Genomic DNA, 23,240 nt, shown 5'->3' with positions numbered 1-23,240 from the left:
GCATAGTCTCACCTACGCGTGGATATAAAGAACGCGAAAAACGGAGCCCGTACACAAAAGTTACGGAATTTAGAAGATTGAAGCTGGGATTACGCCCAACGTAATTCCAGAGTACGCCCAGCGTACTCAGGTGCAATGTCGAGTCCCATCTGCTGCAAGCTCTACGCCTAGCTAGACCCGAGTCGTAAGCTATGATGCAAAGTTACGCCCAGCGTAACCGAAGTACGCCCAGCGTACTCCGGTGGTACGCCCAACGTACTCGCGCCCTTAGCCCTATAAGTAGAAAGCATGGAATCTGGATTTTGGTCACTTCTCTCAAACTCTCACTCAATCTCACACACTTGTAAGCACCAGAGGCCATCCCGACAACCCCGGTTCCACACCCGAGCCCCCGACGAAAGTCCTACGCTACCGAGATCCACGAGAAGCTCGAAGACGCAACTTTGTGCGGTTGAAGTTCTGATCGACACTAGTCCCTCTCTCTCTGAACCAAACAGGTGAGTTCATACCCCTAGTTTTCAAGTCTTTTCATGTTTTAGTGGGGGGGGGGGGGGGAATACAAGTACAATACAAGAAAACGTATCGTTATAAATACAACATCTATCCAGCCTTACGTATAAAGTTTAGTATTTTACCAAGTTATTTTCACCAAATGGAACATACTTTCTGAAAAACTATAATGGGTATAGTTTATGAGTGATTCATACATTCTTACGTATACATATTGAAAAACGAAATACTTTCACCTAAAGTAAAACAAAGACTTTCTTATCGTGAATCTGTTTATACTAAGTGATGTGAGATATTCAACTTCAATGTACTTTCTAGTATGCATTTCAAGTCCTGTATTATAAACCATAATATCTTGGAGGGAGAGCGTGATACTTGTGTACGGATCTATACGGGATTGACAACCCCGCACCTAAACTGTTAGCTACAGTTAGACCGGCAGGTCTGGGGTGACAAATGTCATAACACTACAACACCTGAAGAATGTTGTTACAGGCAGTCTGTGTCAATAGTATGGTTATAAAACTCACACGAAAGTATAAAAACAAGCTTGATTTATGAGACTCATAAATGCATTCAGTATTTACTTTATTTTGAGCACAAAACTTATCTTTATCATTTAAAGTACGAAAGATACTAACGCACACCAACTTTGGGATCTTTTCAAACTAAATGTGGAAAATATTGGATTTTCTGGAAACTACGTTCATCTACTTTCTTCCGAAATGACATACTTTTCAATACAAAAACACTGATGAACTCACCAACTTTATTGTTGACACTTTTTCGAAACCACTTGTATTTCTCAGGGAATCGGTAATACAGGTAACTACCAGCTTTTAAAGAAGGAACGCTATGGCATTTATTATCAAACATTTTAAACCATCTTATTGTAATATTCTTTTGGAAACATGTATAACGCAATAATGTACGTTTTTATGATATATATGATGGTTGTATTACTTTCTTTATGATATTCAATGGTTATGGTACTACGTGAAGTCACCCACCCCCAGATGTTTCCGCCATTCTGGTTTGGGGGGTGACATAAGAAGCATCTGCTTGGTCAGGAGATCCTTTACAGTAAAACTAAAAGGGTCAAATTCAATAGAAGTATTGTTATTGGTAGTAAATTTCGGTACATAAATCACGTTTTTGACAATGTCAAGTGTAACAAGGACATGATTGAGATGGAGAGGACTGTGATGGGAGTGAAATATTTTATGTCTTTTTTGTGTAACCGAGATTGAGGAACTTTTTCCAACAAAAACCGAATTGTATGTACGCTTATTATTAAGGGAGGAGTGACTACATGTATTAGACACGAGATGGGAAGTAGCACCCGTATCCATGTACCAACTTGGGTCTCTGGGGTCGTTGAGTGTCATGGTGTTGAAAGCTGCGGGGAGCTCGATGGGTTGATCATGTGGAACAGGAAGAAACCACTACCACGGTTGAGGAGTTGAGGCAAGATTTGCAAGCACATCAAAGGCTGCAGGGGCAGTCTTGAACCCGGTTTGAAACGTCGAATGTTTTTCGAGGATATCGTTAGACAGCGGCTGACGGCAGTGTTGTGCAGGCTGAATACTTTGCGTAAGGGATGGAACAGCCCACGGAGGAGGAGCATGCCAACCATAAGCAGCCCACCGATAGAAGTAGGTGGACCAAGGGTTTGTTGTGGGAATCGGGCTGCCAAAAGAGGGTTGTGAAGATGCTGACTGAGATCGGTGGTTGTTAAAGGAGTCACATGTATGTTGTAACACCCAGAATTAGGAAGACCAAGAAAAGAGAGGTTAAGCTCTAAATCAAGAGTTAACTCGTCGAGTCCAGGGAGGAACTCGACGAGTCGGAGCGGGATCCGGGTCATTGAGTAAGTGACCGACTCGGCGAGTCAGCGAGTGGACTCAGCGAGTATGGTCTGGTCTGGGAGAGAAAAACCCTAATCCCAGAGGTTGTGCCCTATATAAAGCACATTATAACCCACCCTCAGCCTCTTTGCTCCCCTTTTGAGTTCTAGAAACCCTAGAATTTGGGTGAGCCTTCATTATTTGAGAGAATAGAGCCTTGGAGGAGAGAATCTTGGAGAAGGGCTTGAAGATCAAGGGCTTTGCTGGAAAGGAGTGGTGTAGATCCGGAATTTACTTCAGTTGGAGCTTTCATTTGAGGTAATAGTTTGTTGTTTGGGCTTATGTGCATCTAGATCTATCTTATGTTTGAGTTTTGGGCATTTTGAGTATGGATGAGATCTATTTCGAGTTTGGAGTAGATCTGAGGTTGCTACCTCAGATCTAGGTTGGTAATAACCCAAAACGTCATAAAGTTTGGGCCAATAAGTTGTTGGTGAAGCCCCTTTGTTACAAACCCTAGCCCTAGAGTGTTCTAAGCCTATAACTCCTTGGTTACACGTAAAGTTTGCCACTTTACATGGGGGTTAGTCTCTAGAGGAATGGATCTATGGATTTGAGCCCCTGCATGGCTCGAAAAGCCACTGTATGGATTAAGAACTGAAGAGACTCAGCGAGTCACATGGATGGACTCGGCGAGTTGGATGAAGTTAGGCAGCAACTCGACGAGTTGGAAGAACAACTCGGCGAGTCTGTTGAAGATTGCCTTGGACTCGGCGAGTCTGTTCTTGGACTCGGCGAGTCAAGTCGCGAAACCCCAAACCCTTCGAGTTAAGACTCGGATCAGTGAGTTGAGTGGGGACCCAATGAGTGGGCAGGTCAAGACTCGGAAATCAGTAGACTCGGCGAGTCGAGTCGCGAATGAAAGGGATTTCAGAGCTTATGAACTCGACGAGTCAGTAGGCTGACTCGGTGAGTAGGGTCAACCTGGAAGGTTAACTGTGACCAGGACTTTGACTTTGACCAGAGTTGACTTAGTTGACTTTTGAAGGACTGTCAGACTGAGTATCATTTTGATATTGGTAGCTCAGAGAGCTAGAGGAGCAGCGGCTTAGAAGGTTGTCAGTTAGCAGCAAGAGGGTTATCAGCAAGTTTAGCAGTACCATGTGAGTTTCCTTCCAGTAGGAACGAGTCTAAGGCCAAAATGCCGACCCGTTTAGCTAGTAGTAGTTTCCGGACTTCGGTCCGATGCAGTAGTTAGTATGTTTGATGCCTTCGTGGCTCAGACAGGATTTATGTGTTATGTGAAACGACCCAAAAATACGACCCAAAAATTTCATTTTCAATATATCCAAAAATCATAAATCTGAGTATCATATAATAAAACCACACTCTATGTATCTCAAACCATAGTAAAATACTGTGAGGAAAAACTGTATCACAACTGTATCAAATCATATCTAGAAACTGAATCAACTCCCAGGATAAAAACTGAAACTGTGGTGTGTGCGATGCCATCATCCTGAGCTCTTCCCTTTGCTTACGGAAGTACCTGAAACCAAAACTGAAACTGTAAGCACGAAGCTTAGTGAGCTCCCCCAAGCTACCACATACCATACAATACATATAAAACACATACTGGGCCTTGCCCACTGCATCGGACCGAAGCCCGGAACTAGCTGCATCGGACCGAAGCCCGGAACTGACTGCATCGGACCGAAGTCCGGAACTAACTGCATCGGACCGAAGTCCGGAACTAACTGCATCAGATCGAAGTCCGAAACTGACTGCATCGGACCGAAGTTCGGAACTACTGATCATAGCATGGCATAACACATATCAACTAACATAAACACATATACTGCATACTGCATCGGACCGTAGTCCGGAACATATAACACACAAACGTGCTTGAATCACATAGACATCAAGCATACGGAACTACTGCTTCGAACTAGAGTCCGGAACTGCTACTAACTAAACGGGCCGGCATTGTGGCCGTAGACCCGTTCCTACTGGAAGGAAACTCACCTCGTGAACTGGCTGCTGTGTGTATGACTCTGGAAGCTAACTGTTGCTGCTCCGGTATCTCCCCGGCTACAAATTCATAACACACTCAATCAAATGCTAATCACTGCACCGGGGTAAAATGACTCTTTTACCCTTGGTCAAAGTCAACTCTCCTGGTCAAAGTCAACCTACAGTTGACCTGACTCGCCGAGTTGGGCCGCCAACTCGCCGAGTCCCTATTCTCACTTCTCAACCCTACTCGCTGCTACTCGTCGAGTATGTGTCGAATCTAAAACTTCAGGCAATCTGCATCCGACTCGCCGAGTCGTATGAACAACTCGACGAGTTGTTCTTCGAGCTAAGAAGATTGCCTTGGACTCGCCGAGTCCCTCCATTATTGAGTCTGACCTCAAACTCGCTGAGTCCACTCTACCACTCACTGGTCCCACTCGACATCACTCAAAAAGGGAAAATCGAGGACTCACGACTCGACTCGCCGAGTCGTTCTTCCGACTCGCCGAGTCGCTTGCATGCATCAACTCTAAACTCGATTATGCTTGAATCCAGTGTATAAAACTTATAGATCTGGGCTCCCTTAACTCGATTAGCACGTAAAGATTCTATCTTTACGTGCCCATATGCATCCATGAAGATAAAATGGCTCAAAAAGCATAATAAAGGCTAGATCTAGGGTTTTCATGCAAAGTATCTTCAAAAAGGCAATAGATCCGGGCTCTACAACTCCTAAATGAACAGATCTAAGGATATCTCGACCTATTAGGGCATCCATACAATCATAAGGCTTGAGAAAAGCATCAAAATAGTTCTAGAAGAGTTCTAATGGAGGTTTAAAGCATAAAACGGGAGGAAATCCGAGTAATACCTCAATGAACTCTGGTTTGCCCTTGGATATTTGCTCTACACCTCCTTTCCTTGCTCCTTTCTTCTTCTTCTTCTTCAAGCCTTCAAAATTTCACACAAGAACACTTAAATCACTCTAGGATGGATTAGGGTTTTCTCACAGCTCTCTGAGGGTGAAGGAGGCGAGATTGGGGCTCATAAGGTTGTTTAAATAGGGTGAAACCCAGGGATTTAGGGTTTCTTCCAGGCAGGCAGACTCGCCGAGTCCTGCCGAGTCGCCGACTAACACGTGCTCGAAATCCCGTTCCTACTCGGCGAGTCAGGCCATGAACTCGTCGAGTCCCTCTTGCAAACTTTTAATTAAATACTATGGAATCATCATACCGGAGACGGGTCGTTACAATTCTCCCCCACTTGTCTCAGACTTCGTCCTCGAAGTCTGCTACGGCTGAATCTGCAAATAACTCCGGGTAGTGCTCCCTCATCTCCTCCTCAGCCTCCCACGTCCACTCAGACCCCTTCCGGTGCTGCCACTAGACCTTCACTAACTGAATCTCCTTGTTCCTCAGGGTCTTTGTCTTCCGATCCAGAACCGCGACTGGCCTCTCAATATAATTTAGGCTGCTATCAACCTGAATGTCCTCTAGGGGAACAACTGCTGACTCATCCACCAAACACTTCCTCAACTGAGACACATGGAAAGTGTTGTGGATCTGATTAAGCTCCTCAGGAAGATCCAACCGATAAGCAACCCGACCCACCCGGGCCAAAACCCTGAAAGGACCAATAAACCTGGGATCCAACTTGCCTCTCTTCTGGAACCTGATGACACCCTTCCAAGGTGAGACCTTCAGAAGGACCATATCACCCACCTGAAACTCCAAATCTGAATGCCTCCTATCGGCGTAACTCTTCTGCCGACTCTGCGCAGTCTGCAGTCTACTACAAACTTGCTGGATCAACTCGGTCGTCTTGAGCACCACCTCTATGCTCCCGATGACTCGCTGACCGACCTCGCCCCAACAAATCAGGGTCCTACACTTCCTCCCATAAAGCATCTCAAAAGGAGGTCGATCAATACTCGCATGATAACTGTTGTTATACGAAAATTCCGCTAATGGAAGATATGTATCCCAACTGCCACCGAAATCTAAAACACATGCCCTGAGCATGTCCTCGAGAGTCTGAATCGTCCTCTCGCTCTGCCCGTCCGTCTGAGGGTGGAAAGCGGTGCTGAAATGGAGACGAGTACCCATCTCGTCGTGGAACCGCTTCCAGAATCTGGATGTAAAACGGACATCTCGGTCTGACACCACCGATATCGGCACTCCATGACGTGCCACGATCTCACGCACATAGATATCGGCTAACTTTTCTGCCGATATACTCTCCTGGATCGGGATAAAATGAGCACTCTTCGTCAACCGATCCACTACTACCCATATCGAATCTACTCCTCGTGCGGTCCTGGGAAGCTTGGTGATAAAATCCATGGTGATGTCCTCCCATTTCCATACGGGAATGTCTAATGGCTGCATCTTGCCGTGAGGCCTCTGGTGCTCTGCCTTGACCTTCCTGCAGGTCAGGCATCTCTCAACATACCAAGCGACGTCCCACTTCATGCAGGGCCACCAATAATCGGGTCGAAGATCTCTATACATCTTCGTCGCCCCTGGGTGGATAGAAAATCGAGACTTATGAGCCTCGTCCATCAACACCTGCCGTACCCCACCCCAGTACGGTACCCACACTCTCCCGTGAAGTGTCAGCAACCCTCGACTGTCATAATCAAACGAAGCTACTCGGCCCACTATCCTTTCACACTTTTGTCTCTCCTCCTTGAGGCCCTCAACCTGAGCCTCCTTGATCCGCTCCAACAATGGAGTGATCACTGTCATCCTCAAACACAGATCTCTGATAGGGGCTGCCGACACCTTGCGGCTTAGGGCGTCGGCCACCACGTTGGCCTTCCATGGATGGTAAAGGATCTCACAGTCATAATCCTTTAGCACATCCAACCATCTCCTCTGCCTCATGTTCAGACTCGGCTGATCCATAAGGTACCTCAAACTCTTGTGATCCGTGTAGATAGTACAACGGACCCCATAAAGATAATGTCTCCAAATCTTGAGGGCAAACACCACCGCCCCCAGCTCTAGATCATGGGTAGGATAATTAGCCTCGTGAGGCTTCAACTGTCTCGAGGCGTAAGCTATCACATGGCCTCGCTGCATCAACACTGCTCCCATACCTGTGATCAAGGCATCACAGTAGATTACAAAGTCCTCTACTCCCTCTGGCAAGGTAAGGATCGGAGCCTCGCACAATCTCTGTTTGAGGGTCTCGAACGCTGCCTGCTGCTCAGGCCCCCAACGAAATACCACCGACTTCTTGGTCAGTCGGGTGAGCGGCACTGCTATCTTGGAGAAATCCTGAATGAATCTCTGGTAATACCCTGCCAACCCTAGGAAGCTCCGAATCTCGGATGGAGACTTCGGGACCTCCCACTGCATCACGGCCTCTATCTTGGCCGGATCTACCAAAATACCCTTCTGGTTGACGAGGTGACCAAGGAACTGCACCTCGCGCAACCAGAACTCACACTTGGAGAACTTTGCGAAAAGTCTCTCCCTCCTCAAAACTTCCAACACCTCCCGCAGGTGCTCCTCGTGCTGCTCCTGCGTCTTGGAATACACCAAGATATCATCTATGAATACTATCACTGACCGATCCAGCATCGGCCTGCACACACGATTCATGAGATCCATGAACGCGGCTGGAGCATTGGTGAGCCCAAATGGCATCACCACAAACTCATAATGACCATACCTGGTCCTGAAAGCAGTCTTCTGCACATCCTCATCTCTAACCCGCATCTGATGATAACCGGAGCGTAGATCGATCTTGGAGAACCAAGACGCTCCCTGAAGCTGGTCAAACAAATCATCTATCCTCGGAAGTGGGTAACGGTTCTTCACCGTTACCTTATTCAACTCCTGGTAATCTATACACATACGATGCGACCCATCCTTCTTCCTCACAAACAGGATCGGCGCTCCCCAAGCCGAACTACTCGGCCGAATGAAACCTTTGTCTAGCAGCTCTTCCAGCTGCGTAGACAACTCCTGCATCTCAGGGGGAGCTAGGCGATACGGTTCCTTGGCTATCGGAGCCGCACCAGGAATCAGGTCGATCCTGAACTCAACCTGCCTCTCAGGAGGTATTCCCGGTAAATCCTCGGGAAATACATCCGGGTAGTCTCGCACTACCGAAACATCATCTACTTCTACCTTACCCTTCTCCCGGGCATCTACTACATAAGCTATATATCCAGCGCAACCCTGCTGGAAATAACGTCTCGCTCTCGCGGTGGAACAAAAGGTCAGTCCGCGCTGTTGTGACATCCCCAATTTCACGGCCAGAAAAGACCGATTTGTTTATGCTTTGTTTTTATAAAATCAGAGTAATCTTTTGATTAAAAGAGTTGCGGAATTTGTTCCCAAAATAAAATATGATACAATTTATCAAAACGTTTCTCAAAGAGAATGTATTTTTATTAAATAATAAAACCTCGGGATGTCATGTTCGTTACAGACCAAAAGCATAAACAATATAAAATAGACCTTACAATAGTTATTCAACTACTGATCTATAATCCAAAATCTCTCATCAAGTCCGCTGACTTATATTCTTGTGTCATTACCTGTAATGAAAAGAAAACTGAGTAGGTCAGGCTTGGGAGCCTGGTGAGCATATAGGGTTTTCAACCCACAATAATACATTTGTTATATTCAATTATCAAACAATCAACCCAAATACCCATCCCCATTATCTTCTTAAGGTTTCACCCTAAGAACCAACTATCCTTCATTCACTTATTCCTAAGGAATCGGCACGAAATCCATTGCTACCAAAGTTTATCTATCGAGTACTAAATCCATAGTTATCAGACGCTAACTCCATAGTCGTCGGGGTTCACTCAAGCGGCGCTAACTCCATAGTCACCAAGGTTCGCTTAACAAGCGCTAACTCCATAGTCGCCAAGGTTTACTTAACAAGCGCTAACTCCATAGTCGCCAAGGTTCATCAAATAGGCACGAAGTCACATCGTCGCCAAGGTCTATACAATAGGTGCTAACTCCATAGTCACCAAGGTTTATACAAAAGGCGCTAACTCCATAGTCACCAAGGTTTATACAATAGGTGCTAACTCCATAGTCACCAAGGTTTATACAATAGTGCTAACTCCATAGTCACCAACTATCCCATCTACCCATGTTCTACCCAACATTTTCGTAGATATAAATACTTACACAGTTTAAATCATTTAACACCTGTATAAAACTCCAATTTCCATGCCCATCTCAAATAGACAAATAACATATAAACACATAGCACGTATTTCATAGCAAATACTTCATATTTATGTGTTAGAAGAAGGTAACTACACACCCACACATATAAACAACAATATACTTAATACACTCAAACCACACTTGTATTATTATCGTGTTTATGAAAGGTAATATACACTCACTTGATCAGAAGATGATCGGACAGCACTATGACTTGCAGAAGTAGTAATCCACCGCAGATCTGGAAGATCTCCACAAAAATCGAACTTCTCGCGGGCAGAGCTTCGGCTCGGGAACCGCACTTCTCGGGATCTTTGGGATCTCGGGACTTGCCTCGGGGCTAGAGAATAATACCGGGGTTTCGGGGTATTTCTGGCACACAAAACGATGCAAAACGGGAGAGAGAGGAGAAGAAATTGGCAATTGGGTCGGCTGCCTTCGCATCCTATTTATAGGAGGCTGGAGCCTCGGAGTACGCGGGGCGTACTGGTCCGAATGCGTCATGGCGTTCTTCATCCGAAGCCACTTGCTGCGAATTTCGACACTTCGGAGTACGCGGGGCATACTCGAGTACGCGGCGCGTACCTCGGATCAGACCGGTGACTCCTTCGGATAATGCTTCCGAATTTCCTTTTAAATTTAAATACAAAATGATTAATAAACTTCGGAAATTCATATCTTCTTCATACGAACTCCGTTTTCGACGTTCTTTATATCCACGCGAAGGTGAGACTACGCTCTACAACTTTCGTTTAGACTCTGTCGGCTAATTTTGACTTTTATTTTTATTAGGCCGCGACAGAAAACTTCGTTATAAATTCATAACTTCTTCGTTTGACGTCCGTTCTCGCATAACTTTTTATCGCTTCGATACCAACAACGAGATCTTCGATTCTTGTTTAGATTGCTAAGGCTAAATATCGCTCTAATGTAAATTCACTTTTTACGTCGCGCTGTGTCGTGCTGGTTCTGTCGTGAAACTTCGACTGGTCATAACTTCTTTGTTATAACTCGGATTTTGGCGTTCTTTATATGCACGGAAACCTTGTAACATATACTACAACTTAGTTAGGATTATTCATCCTAAATAATCTTCTATCAAAAAGTCATTTTTGACTCTTATTGTCTCTAAATTAACTAGCCCTGATCTACGGGCGTTACAGCTGTGGCCTCTCGCCCTGAATCACTAACTCTCCCCCACTGGGAGTGCAAATCCTCACTAACTGCTGCTTACAATCAATCACCGCCCCATTGGGGCTCAGCCAATCCATGCCTACTATAACCTTATTCCCGCGTAGGGGGATAGGAACCAGGTCCACCGAAAACTGCTCGTCAAACAACTGAAGCGAACACCCTCTATATACTCTGGCGACCCTCACGGTCCTGTCATCTACTATCTCAACCTCTAGTGGACAATCCAGCTCCCCTGGAGCTCTACTAAATATCTTGCTAAGCGCAAGTGATACGAATGATCGGGTAGCCCCCGAATCGAATAATACCATAGTGGAAATGTCGTTCACAGAGAACGACCCTATACAAAACATATAATCATAAGCAACAAACAATCAGTAAAAATAGAGATGAAGGGAAGATACATACCTGTCACCACATCAGGAGTCGCTCGCGCCTCCTCTGCTGTCATCTGAAACGCCCTACTCTTCGCCACTGGCGCCTCAGCTCGGCCCTGCCGGCCATCTGTAATCCTCAAGGTAGCAGGGGCAGGTGCAGCCACCTTCCCTGCTGCAACTAAACTCGGAAACTGGGACTTTTTATGTCCCCTTTGATTGCACTAAAAGCAAATTAGATCTGATGCTGCAATGGCAGTAGCAGGGGTCGTACAATCCCTGCTCAAATGCCCAGTTCGACCGCACTTGAAGCAGCCGGAACTCCCTGCCTTGCACACCCCATCGTGCATCCTCCCACACTTGCCACATCGACTATGGCTCTGCTGACTCCTGGATCTGTGATCTGAAACCTTGGGCTTTTTGCCCGAACTACCTGTACCCGAAACCGCCTCCGGTTTCCTCTTCTTCTCCATCTCGAGATCAATCTCCCTCTCCCGAGCCCTAACAATCATGTCATCCAACGTTTTACAGCTGGACCGGCTCACAAACTGGTGGATATCGCTCTGCAACATCTCATGATAACGGACCTTCTTCATCTCCTCATCGGCTGCATACTGAGGAACGAGAAGAGCCCTCTCCCTGAACTTGGCGGTGATCTCCGCCACTGTCTCTGTAGTCTGGGTGAGGTCCTGAAACTCTCTAGCTAACTGCTGCACCTCAATAACCGGTGCAAACTCCGCCCTGAACCTGGTAGAGAAGTCAGCCCAGGTCATGACATCCAATACTGCATCATCTCCAATGGTATGACCGACCTCCTCCCACCAATCCCGTGCCCTGTCCTTCAGAAGACAGGACGCCAATCTGACCTTGTCCTCCTCGGGACACCTGCTAGTGCGGAAAGCGTTGGCCACATCCGCTAACCATCTAGTACTCGCTATGGGGTCCCGCTCCCCGTGATAGTCTGGAGCTCCACATGCCCTGAAATCCCTGAATGTAAGGGTGCGCGACCCCATCATGGCCACCACCTTTGCACGGAAGGTGCCCAATCTCTCATCCATCAACTCTAGGATACCCTCCTTGATCGAACCGAAGATCACAGGAGTTTTCTCTACTATGATACGAGTAATCTCCGAAGAGAGAAACTCTCTGGTCTGCTCATCCATGCGCTCGTCCCCCGAGCCTGAACCTGATTCCTCCCCGGCACCTCCACTGCCGGCTGCTGGTCTCGAACGCAAAACCACCATTCTGAAACACATCACAACGACATTAGAAAACTGAAATATCTTGAGGGATCATTGATACTACAACTAGCTTCCTGGTCTTGTCTCGGCCTTCCTTGATTCGAGTACGGATCCTCTGCTTTCAGTAGTACAGGCCCATACTACCTTCCACATCTATCCATACTTTCCTCAAGAACTGCCTTGACTCCACCAAGTCACTTCTACTACTTCTGATCTCTGCTACTCTCATCCTAGGCTTGCCCTAGGGAAATCTCTGACTCCACTCAACCAGTTCTCAGCTGCTAAAGGCCTCCTTATAATGCTAATTAGCCACCACCTGAATACCATCACATGCGACGAGGCTCAGATAATCCTTCAAGTAAAAGACTCGTCCCTACAACGGTTGGACTCAAACAAGAGCTGCGCAGTAGGGCCAAATCCAGCACTCTGAGATTATTCAACCCTGATCACATGTGGTGTGACGTATTCACCAAATGGCTAACTCCCATCACTCAGAGTCCCACAAAGCACAAAGCAAGCAGCATTCGAACACAAGAAACTACTCAAGCAATCCTATCCCCATAACGAGGAAACTGTACTAGCATACAATGCTAAGTTCATACTATCGGGCATAACCGAAACAGGCTATCCTACTGCTGTCTACTCAATACTAGCATGCAATACTCATAAAGCTGAAACACATATAGCAGGCACATAAGGCATCCTCCTAGATCCTTAGTCCTTTACTAGCATGCTGTTCTACTGAAACTGAAACTGAACGAATAACTCGTATGGGTAATTTGGGAGTACTTACTTGAGCTCGGCTGATCGCATGCACCACACCCTTATCTCGTTTTAAAAGAAACTCCTTTCTTTCTAAGTGCTTTTAAAATTCTTTTAGAAAACATTTTCCTTTTAAAAAAAACCTTTTATTTTCCCTTAGTTTGAGTTCAGATACACCCGGAAGTGGATCCGAATCCCTCAAACCAAGGCTCTGATACCAACTTGAAACGACCCAAAAATACGACCCAAAATTTTCATTTTCAATATATCCAAAAATCATAAATCTGAGTATCATATAATAAAACCACACTCTATGTATCTCAAACCATAGTAAAATACTGTGAGGAAAAACTGTATCACAACTGTATCAAATCATATCTAGAAACTAAATCAACTCCCAGGATAAAAACTGAAGCTGTGGTGTGTGCGATGCCATCATCCCGAGCTCTTCCCTTTGCTTGCGGAAGTACCTGAAACCAAAACTGAAACTGTAAGCACAAAGCTTAGTGAGCTCCCCCAAGCTACCACATACCATACAATACATATAAAACACATACTGGGCCTTGCCCACTGCATCGGACCGAAGTCCGGAACTGACTGTTCCGGACTTCGACTGACTGCATCGGACCGAAGTCCGGAACTGACTGCATCGGACCGAAGTCCGGAACTACTGATCATAGCATGGCATAACACATATCAACTAACATAAACACATATACTGCATACTGCATCGGACTGTAGTCCGGAACATATAACACACAAACGTGCTTGAATCACATAGACATCAAGCATACGGAACTACTGCTTCGAACTAGAGTCCGGAACTGCTACTAACTAAATGGGCCGGCATTGTGGCCGTAGACCCGTTCCTACTGGAAGGAAACTCACCTCGTGAACTGGCTGCTGTGTGTATGACTCTGGAAGCTAATTGCTGCTGCTCCGGTATCTCCTCGGCTACAAATTCATAACACACTCAATCAAATGCTAATCACTGCACCGGGGTAAAATGACTCTTTTACCCTTGGTCAAAGTCAACTCTCCTGGTCAAAGTCAACCTACAGTTGACCTGACTCGCCGAGTTGGGCCGCCAACTCGCCGAGTCCCTATTCTCACTTCTCAACCCTACTCGCTGCTACTCGTCGAGTATGTGTCGAATCTAAAACTTCAGGCAATCTGCATCCGACTCGCCGAGTCCTATGAACAACTCGACGAGTTGTTCTTCGAGCTAAGAAGATTGCCTTGGACTCGCCGAGTTGTATGAACAACTCGCCGAGTCCCTCCATTATTGAGTCTGACCTCAAACTCGCTGAGTCCACTCTACCACTCACTGGTCCCACTCGGCATCACTCAAAAAGGGAAAATCGGGGACTCGCGACTCGACTCGCCGAGTCGTTCTTCCGACTCGCCGAGTCGCTTGCATGCAGCAACTCTAAACTCGATTCTGCTTGAATCCAGTGTATAAAACTTATAGATCTGGGCTCCCTTAACTCGATTAGCACGTAAAGATTCTATCTTTACGTGCCCATATGCATCCATGAAGATAAAATGGCTCAAAAAGCATAATAAAGGCTAGATCTAGGGTTTTCATGCAAAGTATCTTCAAAAAGGCAATAGATCCGGGCTTTACAACTCCTAAATGAACAGATCTAAGGATATCTCGGCCTATTAGGGCATCCATACAATCATAAGGCTTGAGAAAAGCATCAAACTAGTTCTAGAAGAGTTCTAATGGAGGTTTAAAGCATAAAACGGGAGGAAATCCAAGTAATACCTCAATGAAATCTGGTTTGCCCTTGGATCTTTGCTCTACACTTCCTTTCCTTGCTCCTTTCTTCTTCTTCTTCTTCTTCAAGCCTTCAAAATTTCACATAAGAACACTTAAATCACTCAAGGATGGATTAGGGTTTTCTCACAGCTCTCTGAGGGTGAAGGAGGCGAGATTGGGGCTCATAAGGTTGTTTAAATAGGGTGCAACCCGGGGATTTAGGGTTTCTTCCAGGCAGGCAGACTCGCTGAGTCCCGAATATGGACTCGCCGAGTCGCCGACTAACACGTGCTCGAAATCCCGTTCCTACTCGGCGAGTCAGGCCATGAACTCGCCGAGTCCCTCTTGCAAACTTCTAATTAAATACTATGGAATCATCATACCGGAGACGGGTCGTTACATTATGTGTTCTGGGCTACGGCCCGATGCAGTATGCAGTATATGTGTTCATGCTAGTTGATATGTTTATGCTATGCTATGTTCAGTTAGATCCGGACTTCGGTTCGATGCAGGGGATAAGGTCCCAGTCAGTTTCTGGACTTTGGTCCGATGCAGGGGGCAAGGCCCCAAATAGTCCGGACTTCGGTCCGATGCAGGGGACAAGGTCCCAGTCAGTTTTCAAACTTCGGTCCGATGTAGGGGGCAAGGCCCCAGATAGTCTGGACATCGGTCCGATGCAGTGGGCAAGGCCCAGTATGTGCTTTATATGTTATTGTATGGTATGTGGTAGTTTGGGGGAGCTCACTAAGCTTCGTGCTTACGGTTTTCAGTTTTGGTTTCAGGTACTCAGTTTTCAAAAAAGGAGCTCGGAGAGGTTGCAGTGCACACACCATAGTCAGTTAGACTGGGAATGTTTTACTCTGATCATGAGATTATGTTTTGAATTAATACTCGAAAATTATGTTATGACTTATGATACGGTTTTATAAATATAGTTTTAGTAATGTTTTAAAAGAAATTTTTAGTCGTGATTTTTGGGTCGTTTCATACGTCGATTTGAAGAAGAGTGTGGATTGTAGGGGCGCCGATTGTCCTCTTTGGTGTTGTTGGTGAGAAGCACACTAGGCGAGGAACCATGATTAAAATAAGATGATGATGATGATGTATGATTCCTTTTGACACGAAACTCTTCTGATACTAGAGAGGGCTTCAAGGAAAGTGAGTGGAAGGTCTTTGTATCGTATGAGCATGGAAATATTTTCAAACTTTGGGGAGAGACCATTTAACATGTAGGTCAACAAGGTTTTCTCAAGAACAGGGGCTTCATTGTTTGCCAATAAATCGGCAATGGCTTTCATCTTCTAGCAATATTCGTTGATGGAGCGATCACCCTAAACCAAGGAAAGTAACTCATTATCGAGCTCAATGTAATGGGGGTGTTTATTGTCCTAGTAAAGGGTTACAAGGGTGTCCCAAATTGAGTTAGTAGTAGAGTTCGGCTTGAGAATCATAGTGAGTATGGATTGAGTCATGGTGCCATAGAGCCAAGACTTGACAAAGTTGTCAAGGTTATCCCAATCTGAATTTGTGACATCTTTAGGTTTGGTGGAGCCATCGAGGAAGCCATAGACTCCATAGCCACAACAGTGGGTGAGAAAAAAGTTCATGCCATGCATCATAGTTTAATTCGTTTAGATCAAGAAGGAGAGGGACCTAGGATTTTATATGAGTGCACGTGAATGGTTTTGTTTGTTTGTCGTGGCTGAGGTAAAGAAGAGGAACATATGAGGGTGATCAACAGAGGGAATAGAAAAGAGAAGGAGAAAATTAGGATCGGCTAGAGAATCGAGATTAATTAGTCTTTGATACCATGTTTGACAATGATTTTCCTTATTGATTTCATTGATTACAATAGAATAAATGCAGATTACAAATGGACTTAAGGCTAATACACTACTAATAAATTGAGCTTTAATACAATACATAAAATGGCACATAATATACATTTATAAAACAACTTTTTTTTTTTTTGCATGTGATGTCCAGCCTAGCCGGGTTGATGCACTGAGTTTTATACTCATATAGGGCATGAGGTCGGGAGTTCGATTCACTTAAACTACCTCTTGTGGTGCCATATATGAGAATTTTTTCCTGGAAATCCCTATGGTGGCTAGGTTTGTGTGTAAAGGAGCTCCAACCTGAGGTGCTCGTTGAAATATTATAAATAGAGTTTCCCTTAATTCATTTGCTTCTTTTTCTTTTCGAAAATTACAACAAAAGAGTAGATTCATATTCTATTTTAATATTTATGAAAAGGATAAGAGTAAATCATTGTTTATGGGTAAATAACTAAATATAAAGATAACGACCGTAAAAAAGTCGAGCATATTAATCTCAATATATAGTTAGCAGCCACCACCCACTCCAATTTATAACATTATAAAGGAGCAACACGAGGATGACAACACTATAATTATAAACATTATATTATTTTTAAATTTTGGCAAAGTGGAATTGATTGATAATTTTAATTTAAATAATTAGCGTTCTAGTCGACAAATTTGAATTAAACAAAATGTACAAAGATAAAAAAATAATATTCTTACACATGTGTTTTTATGATATTATAAGTAAATTATACTTTATCATTAGCAGGACCAAAAGTCGATATATTGAACGGAATTCACAATTGACTAAAATATCCAATTGACGTGAGGAATGGCTCCTCGTATTTTATAAAGTCTATATTAACTAAAGAATACAATTGACAAGAGAGAGAGAGAGACAACAAGATTTGGTTGTTGATGTAGAGTATACAAAAGGACAATGGGACCAATTTTATTTTTTCACTGTATTTTCCTATTTTACATGTTTCTTGCTTTTAGTTTTTCTGTTTACTTAGGAACTTAGAGGTTTGGCTATTAATTTTAATTTTCAGAAATTTACAAACATGTTACATTTAGCGGTTTAGTATAAACAGATTTGAAACATTTTTCGGTCATCTTGAATTCAGTAATCAATTTTTCTTTGATTATTTGCTTTCGCGTCGATAGTCATTATATCGGTTGACAATGTTTGTTAGGCTAACTAGAGTACATATAGGAGTGACAATTTATGACACGACGCGACAAAAATATATATATGACATGAAACGAAATTGAAATTTGAATTCGTGTTCGTGTCGTGTCGTGTTAACCGTAAAAAACACGATGTCGTGTCGTGTCGTGTTCGTGTTCAAAATTCGACACGAAATTGATACGATTTAGCAGTTCTTTATCGTGTTTGTCGTGTCATATTTGATAAAATATTCATTAAATAAACTAGTTTTTAGTATATATTATATTTTTCGTGTCATGTTTTTCGTTTTTTAATTCGTTCGTTTTCGTGTTAGTTAAAAAATACACGAAATCGTGTTGTGTCGTATTCGTGTTAGATAAAACCTTATCGTGTCGTGTCAGACAGAAATACAAAACGATAACATGACTTGCCATCTCTAAGTACACACCACATCATTCGCATAGTGTTGAAGCGTCTGGGGCGGTCAGCATGAACACCATCATGAGTTGGCGTTGTCGTCATCAGCGTTATTAAGCATGGTTGGAACCTCTCTCCATGGTAGCATAGAGACCAGCCTCAACTGGACATCGTCATGGTTGATGGTGAAGTGGCCAAACACCATATCTTTTTCATGTGTGATCACTCCATATAGCTTTATAGTATACATAGAGCAAGGTCGTGTAAAGTGTCTAGTGGGCACTTATCCAATAGACGAGAGAGATATCTATCGTATAAGTTAGTCTTTATCCGGATCGTTACATGTTTGCCGAAAGAACTTTTGAGTTATTTTACTTCCATGAAAACGTAAAATAACTACTAGAAAATACGTATTATATCCAATTTATGTATTGATATTATCAACCATTATTATCCCCATTTATAGGTACTTTTTTGTTGAATTAAGCTCTCTACATGGGTTTGTCATGTGTACGAAGTAGTTTTTAAAATATTGATACATATTGTTTTGATAGAAAAAAGATGATATATAAATAAAAGTGTTATCTAATGAATACAATATTAATTAAAAGGATAAAAACTAGATTTTGTCAGCCCAGTGCTGGATTATGGAAAAAGAAGGAAGTAATGAAACGGAGTGCTAAACCGAGAAACACGTGGGTCGAATATAAAAGAAAGTGTGAATATATCATTGTTCATAAATAATAATTTCGCAACTTTCCTCCTAAAGGGATATAATCGTGTGAACGTGGATCTCCATACTTTAGTTTAAGATGAGTCACCTACCCTTATTGATTCTCGATAACGATTAATATTATAAAACTAGTTGGGAGACCCATATATTATACAGGTTAATTAAAATAAAATGTTAAGTACAAACGATTAAATAGAAATTTTATTTGAATTTAAAATTGAAATAAGTGAAAATTATGAGAAAAAAAAACATGCAAAAAATAAAAAAAAGTTAAAATTATGTGTTTAGTGTGTACTAAACGTGTTAATTATAACAAAATGTTAAACATAAAGGTTTAAACTGTAAATTTATTTGAAATTAAATTTGAAATTTGAAATTTAAAATTTAAAATTTGAAATTAATAGTGATTATAGTAGGTTTAATTTATGGAAACTAAATTAAATTGAAAATGAAAATTAAAGTAATGACAAGTGGAAAATAAATACATTTCAAATTATGACAAAATGACATGTAACTAATTTTATGAGAGAATGACATGTGGCAAAGTTATTTTCATTTATTATGGTAGATATACTAAATTAATTCCAAAAAGTTTTTTTAAGATATATGTAAGTTGAAGTAGATTTATCAAAAGATTTGTAGCTTAAGGGTGTACTATGATGTAGGAAAAGTGTCCATCAACGATGTCTTGAGAATTCAAGTCTTTCTTAAGGATAGAAAGCATGTATGTTTGCCCTTATAAAAAATGGAGACCGATTCTTCCAATGTTGTTTTTTTATTATTCATTGCAATTTTTAGTGTGATGACAATTAGACCCCAAGCTATCTATCAAACAGATTAGTTACAACATTTTTATTATTGATATCCCATAAATAGCTCTAAAAGATATTTTCTAGCTTGTAATCCCTCTGTCTCGTTTGTCTCGTTTACATATGTGTATCGAACTTCATAGATGGTGGCGCTGGTACTACTCCACCGTAATCCCTCTGTCTCGTTTATATATCTGTGTATCAAAGTTCATAGATGTAATTGTAAGATTAAACTCAAGAACGACCATACCAAGTTCATGGAGATCAGTTCTATTGCCGATGGTAACATGAATCAAGTGAACGATCAAGTTCAAGCAATAACTTTTTCTATTGATTTATGGGTTGTTTCTCCAACAGTTTATTCAGTTTGGAGGAGTAATTCAATTTGTGGGTTTGGAATTGGTAACCTTTTAGAAGTTGTGATGGTGATTTGGATTCATAGATGGTTACAGATGGTAGTGGTAATCGGGGAGTATGGTGGTGTGAGACGACTGGGTTGAGATTGGTGATCAAATTTTGACAACTAGGTTTAGTTGTATCTTAGGATTCGAGTTGAATGTGACCTAAGATTTATATTCGAGTTCGATGGTCAACCTGAGGGTAGTTGTAATAAGTTGTGGAGTTGCATCAATGTCGTTTATGTGTTGTTCAAATAATAAGCTAGAATGAACTGATCATGACAACTAGACAAAGAATTGAGAGCCATATCAATGGCTAATTCTTTATCAATATTCACATTCAACTTCTCCAACCTCTCCATGTGTCTGCATTTTCTGCACATGAACACATACAAATTCTCCTTCCTTTAGCTTACACGCCATTAGAGTTTTGACGACCTCGTAACATTCTTGCCTAGATTTCTTATAAAACATTTTACCAAGAGTTTGATTTATCTCGTATGACCAATAGTCCTCATATGACTTTTGAAGATATGGCGCCATAGTAACAATCATGATGCAAACAAATTTTGTTGCATCTTCAATGTGTTTCTTATTAGCAAATATTTCTTATGGAGTAGTAGTATTTGTGTCGATCTCAAGAATTGTAGTATCAAGAACATACTTTTTGTTCTCATACTGAAGTGTCATCTTTAAGTTGCGTATTCAGTCCATGTAATTTGGACCAGTAAGTTTTTCCTTAGACAAAATTGATAATAGAGTGAAGTTTGAACTTGGAGGGTTGGGAGGAGGAGGATGAGGAAGATCACCATTTCCAGACATCATTTATAAGAGTGAAATTAAGTTTTAGTTAGTTGATTTCAATTCCAAATATGTTAACCCAAATTTAATATGTAATGCTAGGATTCATATTTTTAATTTGAACTTTAAAGAAGGATGTCGTAATCAAATTGGAAATCTATTTTAGGTAAGTAAGACTTTTTACCAATTTCAATATCTATGAAACACCTAGATCTTTTCAGATTCATTGAATCTTATCAATGGCAAGTTTAATCTCGGATTATGCTCTCACTTTTTTGATTGTGATACCGATGATCATAAACGAGGTGTGAATAACCATGAAAACTCGTGTGACACCCATGATGTCATTTATAATCTTTCATTGATGTGCTGATTAACCACATATGCTCTATGAACAATCAAAAACTCGAGTTTGTACCATCATTTCAATTTTGTGGTCCCCAAATTAATGTGTCGATTAACCATGCATGCTCCGCTAACGATTCACAAAGAAACGATGTGCGCTTTCATAGATTATCGTATAATTTCACATTTTTCCTAACTAACTAGAGTGGGATTTTAATGTATGTTCTAGTACTTATATGTTATACTTTTAACGTGATTAATGACCTATCATAACGCTTTCTATCAACGACAATCCACCACACAAAGAAACGATGGATGAAAAGGACACTCATTCAACGGTCATTTTATAGGTTGTTTTCTTATACTTCTCTTAAAGCATGACTTCGTTAATGAGGTCTAGTCTTGGTTTGATTGACAAATTATTAATCTTTCACATATATAGGGAAAAGTAAATAGATCATAGAATGTATATAAGCTTAGATAACCAAACTCACAACACTATGTCATTTTTGTATCATATATGCATTGTAATAGTCCAAAGTTCATATAATACAACTCATAACTTGATTTACTTCCAAAAACTTTAGAAATTTCATCATTATTTTCCTTGAATATAATTTTCATTTGAAACTATCATATATATATATATATATATATATATATATATATATATATATATATATATATATATAATTATAGCCAAGTAAGTGTTCGGCAAAAAGATGTGATGTAAGAGGAAGATAACAGCGAAATTTCTAAAAAACCTTTGAAAAAAATCAACTTAGGAGTTGAATTTTAAGAACTTTGGACAATTACAATACATGTATGATACAAAAACGACATACTTTAGCGGGTTTGAGTAACTAAGTTTATATACCTTCTAGGGTATATTAACTTTTCTCATATATATATATATATATATATATATATATATATATATATATATATATATATATATATATATATATATATATATATATATATATATATATATATACCGGTTCCCGTGAGGACTCATTTTAAAATAAGGACTCGTGAGGACACCTTAAAAAATTGAAAAAAATCTAAAAAAATACAAATCATAAAATCGAGCATAGATCTATATCCGGGAGAAAAAAAAATTTGGAAAAAAAATTGCATCATTAAAATTGATCCATAATTCAATTTTGATTTTTTATTTTGCATCATTATGATCCATGATTCAATTTTAATGATGCAAATTTCTTTTTCCAATTTTTTTCTCCCAAACATAGATCTATGCTCGATTTTATGATTTGTATTTTTTTAGATTTTTAAAATTTTTTTTTAAGGTATTATCACGGGTCCTCACTTTAAAATGAGTCTTCACCCGATCATGTTTCTCTCTCTCTCTCTCTCTCTATATATATATATATATATATATATATATATATATATATATATATATACATTTAAAAATACAAGGTTTCAATTTGATAAATTGATTTAACTTTTAAATAATTAATATTCAAATAAAGAAAAGTAATAATATTTTATGAATTACGATTATCTTATTTAAATAATATTAATTTCATATTTATCTCCCTTGAGTTTCGTATTAGGATTTATCCCATTACATAATTAAAAGTTCGAATTTTAAGTATTTAAGACAACTATTAATTATGAAGAAATTATCCTCAAAACAAAATTAGGCAAGAATCTGGATGAAGCATAACCAAAATGCGCCGCATCAGGCAGATGGCGTAGGGTGCCTGACGAACAGTAAGGTTTTTCGGTTTTTTGTTTTTTTATTACAATTTCAACTATGCACATATAATAGAAATGAACTCTAGGCTCTGATACCACTAA

Source organism: Lactuca serriola, chromosome 6 (assembly GCF_051521515.1).
Source record: "Lactuca serriola cultivar US96UC23 chromosome 6, Lser_US96UC23_V15, whole genome shotgun sequence".
In the NCBI taxonomy this organism is placed as follows: Eukaryota; Viridiplantae; Streptophyta; class Magnoliopsida; order Asterales; family Asteraceae; genus Lactuca; species Lactuca serriola.
Note: the sequence above shows the minus strand (reverse complement) of the source record.